Here is an 8,784-nt window from a genome sequence, read left to right as displayed (position 1 = left end):
ATGGGGGGGGGGGGTAAATTAGTTGACTTAAAATTATGGTCACTTTTTCTGCAAAATCAAGAGTTAAGTGCAGCAGAGAAATTATACAGAAAATTAACAAGTAAAAAATCAAGAGATAAAGGAGGAGAGATTACACCGAGATTTTTGTACTGGTTCAGCTTCTTGTCCACAGAAGGTTATGTCCAGTACTCTTGCAACATAAGAGAATTATTCACTAAATATTATGAGTTGTAATAATAATATCTCACCCCGAGACCTCTATGTACCTTACGCAATCACTAGCACTTATGTCACTCTTGAAAAACACCTTTTCTAAGTGACTCTATCCCATTTCTTATCACATCCTTGGGAAAGAAAGATTTCTACAATATCAATGAAGAATTTACAACAATGTCAGGATTGCCTTTACAAGTTTGAAATGTAATATCACTTGCAATATGTTAACTCTTTGTATACTAAGTAATAATGCTCTTATAGGTTTGTAAAATTTTGAAACACTTTACTTCAAGCAACTCAAAAAATTCACTTTGGAAGTTTAAGAACAAGTTGAAAAAAGTGCAGAAAATATTTCAGAGAATTTTCAGAATTATGTTTGAAAATTTGTGTAAGAGTTATTATTTGATTCTGAGTTTCAATGCCTTTAAATACGCTTTCCAACTAGCCATAACACCTCTTTGAAATGGTAGGAATTTATTGGAATGAAACCATTTCGTTTGGGATGAAAACCATTCATTTTTAAATCTGAAATCTGATGCAACATCTCTCTGTAATCGATTACCATCTTGAGTAATGGATTAATCAAACACACTGTCCAATTGGGCATTTAAAATTTAATTAGAGCAATCAATTACAGCCTTGAGTAATCGATTATCCTGCATAGTTTTTGTTGGGTAACTGATTTTCTCACTTATGTAACCTGTCACTTAGATACAGTAACCTGTTACACACTATGTTTGAAAATTGTTTTGATTATACTTGAAGTGTTTCAATTTTCTTAAAAAAATAATTGGAGCATTACTACTCTTGTATATTCGAGAGTATAGGATAGAAGTACCTATTTAGCCTTAGACTAATTTGTCTTGAAACATTGTCTTCATAAGTATTCTTCCTTCTTTTTTTTTTGTGATGTTGGTGTTTTCATCAAAATCATGCCAAGATCAGGAGCAAATATCTTCTCACACTTCCCCCTCTCTGTATGAGGAATTAATATCCTTGACGATATTATAATTAAACTTCAACTACTAACTATGTAGAACACATATGAATTTAACTTTACCTAATCACTAAACCAGTGCTTTCTCCATCTGGTGAAAAACAATTAATTAATGTATAGAGTATGATCACTATAATTAAGTTAAAGGAAAATAAAAAAAATATTTTTTAATTAATTATATGACTGGAACTTAAATTTGTAATCCAAAATTGAAATGACTACTAAATTAATCATCCTAAAAGAATATCTATCAAATAAATCCTAAAAGAGTAAAATGAAAATCACATTGGTTCTTGTAGGACATAGTCCACCAAATAGAATATCTACACAAAAGGTTGATCACTTTCATATTATTAAGACATAGTTAATGATAAAGTATGAGATTTAGTGGATATCATTTTCCTTCCATTTTAATTTTTGTCCAGCCTACACGCGATTAATGGCATTCGTGATATAATAATAAGTAATGACAATTTAGGAAAGGAATAACAATAGAGAAAGACCATGTAGATTGTTTTTATTTTGATTTTAAAATAATAATATTTCCTCCTAAAAAATTATGCTAATTACTTGAAAGAATTAGTGAGTTACAATTACTTTGTATACCATTTACAAGATTTGCATGTTAATAAAGTTTGACTACCAAATTTCAAATTTCCACAAATGTACAATTTTCCTTTCTCATTCTTATTCGCTGTAAATAAACTTTCCCAATAACAAATAAATTACAATAGGTGCATATAACTTTGCTCAAAATTTCTGGCTTGAACTCATCTGCTCCACCCATATCTAACTCAAACTTCTTCTTCGCAAAATTCAAATCTTAAAAGGAAAGTAAATAAAATATATAACTGATGTTAATATATTTCCAAGAAAATGTTCATTAAAAATTCATCTAATCACCAAATTGGAAGGTTTTGATTTCTTATACTATGAAGAATGACCAAGTGAGAATAGTTATAGTTTTTATTGTTTTAATAATAAGTATTTTAAAATTATAAAAATAAAAATAAATATAAACAAAATTATATAAAGAAAGAATAGTTATAATAATATATATCTAAACTATTTTCCTTCTATTGAATTACTTAAATAAGTAATATCTAATTTAATATTATAATAATTATTTAATGTATAATATTTAGGAGGTTAAGAGGATTGTAGTGAATAATGCCCTATCTAAGATAAGAGGAGAAGCAATATCAATGGCTAGTATTATTTATTCCATCACTTGAGTTGTGGAAGGTGTTTCTTGACAAATGTCATTTCTTCTGTAAAACTTCTTTCGTGATTTACTAGAAATCAAAATTTCATTTTCATAAGGAGAATGTAAGAGTGAGATTGCAACTAAGAGGGATAGTGAATTAGTTGACTTAAAATAATGACCACTTTTTCTTCAAATTTAAGAGTTAAAGTGCAGCGGAAAATATATGCAAAAAATTATTAAGTAAAATCAAAGAGATAAGGGAGAAGAGAGTACACAAGGATTTTATATTGGTTCACCTTCTTGTCCACCGAAGGCTGCGTCCAGTACCCTTGCAGCACAAGAGATTTTCCAATAAATATTATGAGTTGTAATTATAATATCTCACCCCGAGATCTCTATGTATCTTACACAATCACTAATACTTATCACATTGGAAAACACATTTCCAAGTAACTCTAATCCCCTTTCTTATCATACCCCGTGAAAAAAAGTATTCTGCAATAATAATAAATATTTTACAATAATGGCGAAATTGCCTTTACAAGTATGAAAGTGATGTAACTTGCAATCCAAACAACTCTATAGTATACTTAGTAATAATGCTCAATAGGTTTGTAAAACTTTGAAACAATTACTTCAAAGTTACTCAGGAAAATTCTCTTTTGAAAGTTTAAGAACTGAGTGCAAAAGTGCAGAAAAATAGAGAGAGAATTTTTAAGAATCGTGTGAGAGTTTTATGAAAGTTGTATGTTGTGATTGTGAGTATCAATGCCTTTATATAGGCTTTCCAATCAGCCAAAATGTCTCTTTGAAAGGATAGGAACTTATTGGTATGAAAACATGTCTTTTGGGTTGAAACTCATTCACTTTGAATTTGAAAACATTATGCAACAGCTCTCAGAAATCAATTACAGCATTGAGTAATTGATTACTCAAGTGTTCTGTCCACTAATTATTTATTTTCGAATTAGAGTAATCGATTACAGCAAGTTGAGTAATCGCCTACTCAACTTTAATAACACTGGTAATCTATTACTCAAATACAGTAATGGATTACTATGATCAGTTTTAAGTTGGATAACTCTTTTCTCACACTTGTTACTTGTTACTTAGATGAAGTAACCTGTTACACACCATTTTTGAATTTTTTTTAAATATTTTAAAGTGTTTCAATTTTCTTTTAAAAATAGTTTGAGCATTACTATTATTGTATAATTAAGAGTATAGGATAGAAGTACATATTTAGACTTAGACTAAAAGTCTTGAATATCTTGAAGCTTGAATCTTCATTTTCTTTATAAGTATTCTTCCTTTTCTTCTTCTTGGTGATGTTGGCGTCTGCATCAAAACCGTGCCAAGGTTAGAAGCAAGATCTTCTTCACAATCTCCCCCTTTTTGATGAAGACAAACCAATATCTTCTTGACAGTGTAATTTTCTGAGAGTAGTATACTTTGTGATATTCGTGACTTATCTTGAGTATGCTCCCCCTATTTGTATACTCCCTCTTTCATTTGGAGTAATGTGCCTGAAATGTTTTAAACAGAAAATACACTCTCCCAACTTTTCTCCCCCTTTTGACTTTATCAAAAAGTAGAAAAGCCAAGAGTTTTCCAGCATAATATATATATAGCAAACAATCATAAACATAAACATCATAATGCATATCATAAAGGTAAAAATATGTTCAAACTGTAATAATGCAAACAGTAATACAAACAACATAATCGAAATTTGTCCGAAAAATATAAAATGATTACAACCATAAAAACAGAAGTATATTGTTCAGAAATATGCATCAAAATAGAACAGAAATCCTAGACACAATCTAAGACTCAGGCTCAGAACTGTCTTCATCAACGTCTATGCTACTCAACTTAGAAGAGAGATGATGAAGTTCAAAATGGATTTGTTGATTATGAGTATCAAAGGCATCACAACAGATGAGGAAGATTGAGCATGAAACTTAGAAGGTTGAGGTTCAGAAGGATTAGTAAGGGCATGTTCTGGTTCAGGAGCAAGAGGTCTATCTTTCTTATGCTTGTAGGTCCGGTCACGAAGATCAAATGTGAAGCCCATTTTGTGGATTACATTTACATCAATATGGCTTTCACTAGGGTTAAGCGGGACCTTAGTTTGTCCAGCAGTAGGAACACCGAAATGCTCAAGGATTTTTGTTATGAAGATTGCATATGGCAAAGGGCTTTGGGTTCCTCTTACAGACCACATTTGTCTCATTATCATCAGATTCCAATTGATTTTCAGATTAAATTTCATAGCATACATCAATTGGAGTTCTATGTTACTTATTTGAGAATGGTTTGAAAATTTTGGTAAAATGATATAGCTCATAAAATAATGAAGCAAACAGTCTTCTAGTTTGAGATGTCCGATAGAAAGGATAGCTCTATTTTTAACAGTTTCACCATAACCCTCTTGCTTAAGCGTTTTATTTCCTCTTGGGTTATTCTACACAGAGAATAATAAAAATCTTTTCAATCATAATTTTCCCATTCGCATACATGGCCGAAGCCTACAATGCTTCCCTGATAGGGTATGTTACAACACAATGAACTCATGGTTTTCAAATCCAAAGTAATGTCTTTTCCGTTTACATAGGAAGGAAGACGGTTTTTCCTAAAGTTCATGTTACAGTAAAATACTCTAATCAGTTCAGGATAGATTTCATTTGATTCACTGCAGAAATCGAAAAGTTTTTGTTGTCTCAAAAAGATAAGGAAATAGAAAATCTTCAAACTCAAAGTTCTCGAGATTACCGTATTCAGGAGTAAAGAGGATGCGACCATGAAAGTGCTCCTCAAAGATTTTACGTTGCTCATTATTTGCTATAAGCCTCATTAAGTCTAGAGGGTTGGACTCCAAAGATGAAGTTCCTTGGTTCCTTTAAATAGCATTGATGCGTTGTTTCTTGGTTCTAGATGAGGAAGCCATTGAAATAAGTTTTTGAAAAAGTTAGGTTTTGGGTTTTGGAGATTTTGGGGTTTTTGATTGAGGCCACTAAACATGAAAATGATGGTTTAGAAGTGCTTAGAAGTGAAAATGTGATATGAAAGCACATAAAGATCACTCAAAACATATAAAAAATGAAGCTTTTAGAAATGAGGAAGAAAATGTGACAAAAAAATGGAAATTTCATATAAATACCTGCATAGAGTAATCAGTTACTCATCTTTGAGTAATCGGTTACTCAATTTTAAAAAAATTAAGAATTTCAAACAGTAGCATTGAGTAATTGGTTACTCATTTTGAGTAATCGATTACTGAAACACGTTGTTCAACACTGTAATCGTTTACTCTCCAGTATAATCGATTACTAACCCCAGAAAAATTTATTTTTAGACAAAATTAAGCTATGAAAATGATTTTTAACCCAAAAGTTGAAAATTTTAAACATAATTAAGCACATTTAAGTTCACATAGGCATGAAATAGATATAATGAAGCACACATGTAATCATATATAAGCATTTAAGATAAGTATGCTTCATCAAGATGCCTAATTCTCGTCTAATTTTATAGAAAAGTTCTTTTGTCAATGGTTTAGTAAATATATCTGCTAGTTGGTTGTGAGTATCAACAAATTCTACAGACACATCCTTCTTTTGGACATGGTCCCTAAGGAAGTGATGCCTTATCAATGTGCTTGGTTCTAGAATGCATAACATAATTTTTTCTGAGGTTTATAGCACTTGTATTGTCACATTTTAAAGTAATTCATCTTAAGTCTCAGCCATAATCTCGTAATTTTTGTTTGAGCCACAACACTTGGGCACAATAACTAACTACTTCTATATATTTAGCTTCAGCAGTGGTTAGGACAACACATGTTTGTTTCTTGCTAGACCAAGAGACTAAAGCATTTCCCAAAATGTGGCATGTATCACTTGTACTTTTCCTCTCAGTTTTGCACCCAGCAAAATCTGAATCTGAATATCCAACCAAATCACATATACTTCCTTTTGGATACCACAATCCAACGTTAGATGTACCCTTAAGATATTTCACGATTCTCTTAATCGAAGCTAAATGTGATTCCTTTGGTTTAGATTGATAACGAGCACACATACATACACTAAACATGATATCAGGTCTACTTGTAGTTGAATATAAAAGTGATCCAATTATACTTCGATACTTTGATATTTCAATGTTTTTTCCAGCTTAATCCGTATCAATGTAAATTCTGGATCCCATAGAGAGTAGTTATTGGCTTGTAGCCATCCATGTCAAATCGTTTTAGCAAGTCTCTACAATACTTGGATTGACTTGGGAAAATGCCATTATCAAGTTGTTTGATTTGAAGTCCAAGGAAGTAATTTAACTTCCCCATCCTGGACATTTCAAACTATCCTTGAATCATTTTGACAAATTCACTACACCAAACCTCATTAGTAGAACCAAAAATAATATCATCTACCTAAATTTGAACAAGCAGAGTATGATGATTTATTCTTTTTATAAAGAGTGTAGTGTTGACCTTTCCTTTGTTGAAACCTTTTTCAAGTAGAAATTTAGTTAGACGATCATACCATGCACGAGGAGCTTCCTTTAAGCCATAGAGAGCTTTCTTTAAATTGTACATATAAGAAGTATGTTTGTAATCTTCAAAACCAGGAGGTTGTTCAACAAACACTTCTTCTTGAATGTAGACGTTGAGGAAAGCACTCTTTACATCCATTTGATATAACTGAAAATTCAAAGAGCAAGCATATGCAAGTAATAGCCTAATAGCTTCAAGTCTAGCAACCACAACGAAGGTTTCATTAAAATCTATACCTTCTTCCTGATTGTATCCTTGAGCTACCAGTCTAGCTTTAGGTCTAGGAACAAGTTCCCAAACTTCATTTCTCTCAAAGTGGTTGAATTCTTCTTGCATAGCAAGAATCTAGTGTTCATCCTCGATTGCTTCATCAATTTTGGAGGGCTCTATTTAAGAAACGAAGGCCATGTTTAGACATGCTTTATCAAGCATTCATGGAGTAGTGATAACCGTATTTAATTCAGTAATAATGTTGTCAATCAGATTATCTCAATGAGTTCTCCATTCTTTTGGTAAATCTGTATGAATATGCTTCTCTTGAGATGGTAGGTTGTCATTCGTTTCCAAATACTCAATATCAGTTGTATGTTCAATAATAGAAATCTCATTAGAGGATGAACTTGGCAATTCCTCCTCATCAGGAGTTAATCCATCCTTTATATCAGGATTGGTTTCGTCAAATGATACATGAATGGATTCTTCTATGGTTAGAGTCCTTTTATTAAAAACTCTATAGGCTTTACTCGTAAGAGAGTAGCCTAGGAAGATGCCTTCATCAACTTTTGCATCGAATTTGCCTAAGTTATCCTTATCATTATTCAAAACAAAGCATTTAAAACCAAATACATGCTAGTGAGAAATGTTTGGTTTTCTACCATTGAAGAGTTCATACGGGGTTTTCTTAAGAATTGGTCTTATAATAACTCAATTTGAAACATAACATGCACTACTTACTGCATCAGCCCAGAAATATTTTGGGAGGTTAGTCTTGTTCAACACTGTACGAGCCAGTTCTTCTAAAGACCAAATCTTTCTTTCTACAACACCATGTTGTTATGGTGTTCTAGGAGTAGAAAAATTGTGACTTATCCTAAGATCATCATAGAATTCTTCAAAAGAAGAGTTTTGAAATTCTCCTCCATTATCACTTCTTATAGCAATGATTTTTAGATATTTTTCATTTTGGACTCTTTTAGCATAAACACTAAAGGCTTTGAATGCCTCATTCTTATGAACCAAGAAGATTGTCCAAGCTTATCTCAAAAAATCAGCTACTATAACAAGAGCATGGTAGTTACCACCATAACTTTTTGTCCTTGAGGGGCCAAACAAGTCCATATGTAGTAATTGCATTGGTCTATCGGAAGAAACCATGTGCTTAGGTTTGAAAGAGGTTTTCGTTTGTTTATCCATTTGACAAGGATTATATAGTTTGTCTTTAGCAAATTTCATTTTAGGTAAACCAACAACTAAGTCATTCTTAACAAGTTTATTCAAATTGTCCATATGTATATGAGAAATTCTCCTATGCCATACCCATGCATCATGATTATCATTGGAAACTAAACATGTTATTTGTAAAGATGAATCTATGTCAATCATATATATATTGTTTATCCTTTTACCAACGAGTGTAGAGTTTTGAGAGTTCTTACTTTCAATGATGCACTTATCTCGGTAGAATGCCACATGGAAGCCTTTGTCACATAATTGACTTATGGCTCAGAAGGTTGTGCTTGAGTCCTTCAATATATAGTACACCTTCTATAGTTGTTGAGGGTGGCTTGAGTCCTTCAATATATAGCT

Source organism: Lupinus angustifolius, chromosome LG13 (genome assembly GCF_001865875.1).
Source record: "Lupinus angustifolius cultivar Tanjil chromosome LG13, LupAngTanjil_v1.0, whole genome shotgun sequence".
Lineage (NCBI taxonomy): Eukaryota > Viridiplantae > Streptophyta > Magnoliopsida > Fabales > Fabaceae > Lupinus > Lupinus angustifolius.
Note: the sequence above shows the minus strand (reverse complement) of the source record.